Here is a 5,747-nt window from a genome sequence, read left to right on the forward strand (position 1 = left end):
GCAGATACACAAAAGATACAGTATTGTGATATGCGGTATAAGAGACAGTGTTATCTTTTATTGAGCTTTATAGTAATATAAAGTCGGAATTTTTTTTATTAAGTTTACGTGTATTAATGCTCGTACATGTATCAGACGAGTAAAAAATCAAATAAATCAAATTTTATGAACAAAATATCGAAAAAGGTCAGCTAATTCTCATTTAAGCATTCATAAGATGTTTAAAAGTAAACAAATTTTTACTTTATAATAAAACTTACTATAATATCGATAGCTTTATATAAAATGAAAATACTGATCAGCTGTTATAACTATATATATATATTTTTTGATTAATCAATTGACAATAAATCTTTTTTTTTACCAAATATGGTCAGAAAATCAAAACGGATAAAAATAAATGAATACCGCCAATATATTATATTGTTTTCGATAACATTTCCTGTAACACGCTTTCAACATTATTTCCGCATGCTTTTTTTATGATAAATAATGTGGACTTTTCTAATGTTTCTGATTGCATTATCTGTGATTTTTTGTCGACTGAAAGGAACCAATACAACATACAAAAGATGTGAAACTCAACTTTGGTAATATTTCTTGTTTTAGTCATTCAAAATCGTGTGTCTTCTGAAGGCATCTGATTAATTATTCGTCTTTTGAAAAACAAATCGACATCTTATATATTTAAGAAATTTTACATTTCAGGAATGGAACGATTAAACTTCACTGCTGTGATAATCACGAAGAAAGAAATGGTTTATGTATAGGTACGTTTAACAATTATGAATTGTCTTGATTTATCAAAACCAACAGAAAATTAAAACTTCCGGGAAACTCTTTGTGGACAAAAAATTTCGTTCATTTGTGAATGCAATGTTCATTAATACGATAATTGTTTCCTTATATTTCATTACGCGTGTACTTTATAAAAAATAGAGCTTTATTACTCTTTAATTGTTTAAAGGCAACATAAAGGTACAAGGTGTCTACCAAGTAAATTTCAATCCGAACAATGACGTTTATTCTAGTTAGTTGTTAGGAATATTTCAATGCAATGTAGAAAAGTACTACATTACCAAATATTTATAATCTAAAATGTAAAAAAAAAAACAGGGAAAATTCTAAACGGAAAGTCCCATATAGATAGCAATTAACATATAACATGTCATTTAAATCAATTGTAATATATCTAATATAGTCACAGCTTTGTTGTTGTCAACATGATGAAACTTATTACTTTTATTTTTCTATATTACCGACATTCATAACAGTTCATTTTACATTTTTATTTGTCATTTTCTCGTTTATGTAAATTATGTAGGATCACTCAGGAAAAAAAAGATATCTTCTACAATTTGTTTTGAATGGCGTTACAGTTGTTACTATTGTTGACAAGTTAACCTATACAAATGAATATGGTTTCCAGAAACCCATGAAATGCAGATGTAAAATACCAATCGTCGGAAACTAATTTTGAACCGTCCGAAACTTGAACGGGTAATCAATGATGTTATCTACCGTTGTAGTATAGTACAATTTAACATGACTAAAAGTTGGTAAAGTTAAATCGTGTTTAAAATTCAACAAAGTCTATATTTTCTATAATCTTTTATGGTCGATATATGTTATTCTAGTAACCAATAATTCCGAAATTAATTTTCTCAAATCAACGCAAATTGACTTCATATTTGTCTTTTTTTTTTACATAAAATAGGTCGTTAGTATTGCCGTTTAAATTGTTTTGATTTTTCATTTTGGGGCTTTTTATAGATCACTATGCAGTATGGGCTTTGCTCATGGTTGAAGGCCGTACGGTGACCTATATTTGTTTATTTCTGTGTCATTTGGTTTCTTGTGTAGAGTGGTCAACATTTTTTATAATTGGCAATTATACTACATCTTATTTTTTATATTCCACGTAAGCTCATCGCTTAAATGTGTATTTCTTTAAACGTTTACAAAATGAGTTCCCAGAACTCATGGATCTTCTTATAGTGAGTTTTTCATCAGATCATAAGTAAGACACTTAAGTTTCCGAAAAAAGAAATCAGCAGTTAGTTTTCCTTAATACACATGATAAATAAAACAGGATCAGTATTATCATTTCTACAACAATGAATTCGTAATACGCATAAATAATGCAGATATATATGTTCGCATGGAAAAATACCTCGAAATAATGGAAATTCATCAGATATACCAAGTGATAATAGTAAGCTAGATCCGTTGTTCGTCTTAAAAGGACTTACAAGTTGTGTTCGAATTAAACCATTGGGAAGTATAATTTCTTGACCAATTTTAAAACCTCTCGTTTCCCTGTTAATTAACATAATAACGACTGCATCTTTTGTGGCCAATTTGTCAGTTCATGTAGTTTGGAACGTTATGTATTGATATGCCAATGTGCGACACATTTTAAAAACGAATGTACGAGAATTAAACGTATAGCAAACAAACATAAAGATGATGGTTGGTGCAGATTATTTTTTATAGTGACAAGTACAAATGACCTAATCATTCCACTTTTTCAAAAATTTTACGTATCAAAGTTTGTTAGTCAAATTTTCGATGTTTATCTCATATTAGTCGAAAAGTAAATCAGATCATATTTCAATGTACAGATAGTTCAATTATCAAAAGATTGATAGTCAGTTCAATGATCTTCTTGGACATTTCTTTAGATGTCCGTTTCAATTAAAACAAATTTATGTCTTTACCTTGCCTTTATCAATAACATTTCTTATCGCTCTATTTCAAAAGAGTAATTACAGATTGGCACACTCAAATTGGCACTACTAACGATCCACGTATTGTCAAACTAAATAGTTTAAATAACAGACATTTGTTTATCAAGCCAGAAACACAGTCCTTAAACGTAATACATGTATTGTTCTGCTAACAAATTTAACAAGCTGCGAAAAGCCGACCATTTGCTAAAAAAAAATAAGCGTATATGTCCTATAGTAGCAGAAAAACAAGTATAATAGTATATTGACTCTCTCATCTCGATTTTTCTGACATTTGTTTTTACACACTTAAATTGTTTTTTTTTCGTGTACTTGTCATAGATTGATTTTGGGTAATAAGCAACTAACGTAATACATATTTGATGTCTAATTGTATCAATGGACCACAAAGCACTCAAATAAAGTAATACATTATGACACCTACTTGGACTGGATTGTTTATGAAAACCTACAATATAGTCACGAATTTTGGTCACTAGACATTCTGAGGAATGGTTCTGTCACAAACATCAATGATATGATGTAATGTCCTGTCAGGGTTGTCAAAACGCCAATTCTGCAACAGTGGATTTTCTTATAAGGCAGCACAAAGATACTCATGTCCGAGAAACCTTTGAACGATTTGTACATTTCAGCACCTATTTCTAGTAGATGACGAAAGCATTACATTGGCAGTTCTAAATGTACTAATGGTCTTCCTTAAGGAAGAATGTAGAGCTAATGTAGAAATATGATATGTAGCATGATTGGTTATGAGGCAACTATCCACTATAGTTCAAATGAAGTGGATGTCAGCAATTATAGGCAACCGTACAGCTTCCAATAATGAGAATCCAAACCGTATGGTCGGCTATAAAAAGGCCCTGGCATTAAAAATTTGAACAAATTCAACAGAGAAAGGTTACTGCCTAATGCTGAACAAACAACTTTGACAAACATGAACCAACGACAACCACTGAACCACAGGCACATGAAAAATGTCGCGGGATTAAATATGTTTGTGAACGCTCAAACCTACCCCTAACCTGGAGAAGTGGTGATAAGCATTTTGTCTATATATTTCCATTGGGTAAATCTTTAGCTGCACATAGCATTAAGATACCAAAGATACGTTCAGAACTGTTTTCAGATTTTTTAAGGGAAAAATAAATAAAAAAAAAACAAAAAAAAAAAAACGTATGTACACATCAAGTGCAGTAAAAATATCTAATAAAAACTCAATATGTTATAAATGATATAATATAATCTTTACAACATAATTTGCAGTTTGAAATATATCGAATTCGGGAGAACCTCGGCTAGCAAGTCAAAATAATTGCTTCTAAACACAGCGAAGATCAGGCCTTTCCAATCACATTTGAATTTACTTAATTGGTTTTACATGCATAGATTACCTGAGCCGTATTTGGCACAACTATTTGGAATTTTGGATCCTCAATGCTCTTCATCTTTGTACTTGTTTGGCGTTATTAATATTTTGATATGAGCGTCACTTATGAGTCTTATGTAGACGAAACGCGCGTCTGGCATACTAAATTATAATCCTGGTATCTTTGATAACTATTTACACCATTGGGTCGATGCCACTGCTGGTGGACGTTTCGTCCCCGAGGGTATCACCAGCCCGGTAGTCAACATTTCGGTGTTGACATGAATATCAATAATGTGGTCATTTTTATAAATTTCCTGTTTACAAAACTGTGAATTTTTCGAAAAAACTAAAGATTATAATCCTGGTATCTTTGATAACTATTTACAAGTTATAATTAAAAAAATTAAATCGTACTTTTTCATATGTGTTCTGAAATAAACTTAAAAAAAATGCAATTGAATATATTTAATAATTTTCAACAGGATGTGAAATTGGGTATATCTCGGATATGGGAGAACCTTGTCTACCATGTAGAAAAAGATTCTATGGAAGAAAATGTGGTTATCTTTGTCAATGTAATGAATATGAAATGTAAGCTTATAAGTATATTGTTTGTGATGCGTATTGAAATGTTTTTACTTGTATTACATAAAATTGATTGATTCATATCTTGTTGAATGTTTATTTACTTTGCCTTCCATTCTAAGCCATTATATTGTCAATTCGCTTAACAAATGTGGTATACCTCTATCCAAGCTAAATGTTTTATATAAGTATAACTCATTGTGGATTAATTCCTTGCAAAATGCTTTGTGTAATCCATCTTATAAATGAATATAATAATGGCAGATCTTTTAAATTTACAATTTTCAGATGCAATCATGTCGAAGGATGCTTAGTACTGAGGACCCCCCCCCCCCCACCCCCGGAATGGACGACCTCTCCTGACGACTCCTGGACAAGATCTTTTAATCCGAGTAATTCACGTACGGTATTGAATCTTTGACGCAACAGCTTTGGCAGTTTAGATTAAATACTTATTTTGCATTTTAAATATTATCATACGAACTTTGAACAGTATATAATGTATCGGTTTGGATTATTATAAGTACAAAAATTGAGAATGGAAATGGTTAATATGTCAAAAACAAACCGACCAAAGAGAAATAAACAGCTGAACGACACCTTTTTATAACAGTTCTAAATAAATTGGCTCGTTTCAATTTCATTTCATGCTAAAGAAAGGAAAAACGATAAACTGCCAATTGAATAAAGTAAGGTTTCATATTGTGTTAAATGGTAATCATCATAGCAATACTGATAACACCGTTTCTCAAATGTACATTTTGAAACAGACGACATACTTTACAAAAGTGTTTTATAATCCATTGTAGTTCTAGCTGAATACTCTAATTTCTTTTTGTTTTCTTCCTCATAAAAATTGGAAAACAGCACTTGAAGAATTGCTACGAATATGAAGCACCAATCTGGATATTCCTTTATAAATGAAAATATTTATTTTACAGTTTCATTCTTAATACCTATTTTCATCATAATAATCATGTTCGGTGAGTATAGATATTTTTCATGTGCGCTATTCAGTTATATAAGCATTGATAATACGT

At 30.6% G+C, this 5,747-nt stretch overlaps 1 long non-coding RNA gene across 1 annotated transcript; it reads left to right on the forward strand.

Annotated features, from left to right (window-relative positions):
- The first annotated feature begins 504 nt into the window (after positions 1–504).
- LOC143042436 (uncharacterized) lies at positions 505–4,780 on the forward strand. Its single transcript, XR_012967988.1, has 3 exons — positions 505–590; positions 709–770; positions 4,605–4,780. It is a non-coding gene; the product is annotated as an uncharacterized LOC143042436 (long non-coding RNA).
- Positions 4,781–5,747: the final 967 nt, after the last annotated feature.

This window comes from Mytilus galloprovincialis, chromosome 8 (genome assembly GCF_965363235.1).
Source record: "Mytilus galloprovincialis chromosome 8, xbMytGall1.hap1.1, whole genome shotgun sequence".
NCBI lineage: Eukaryota > Metazoa > Mollusca > Bivalvia > Mytilida > Mytilidae > Mytilus > Mytilus galloprovincialis.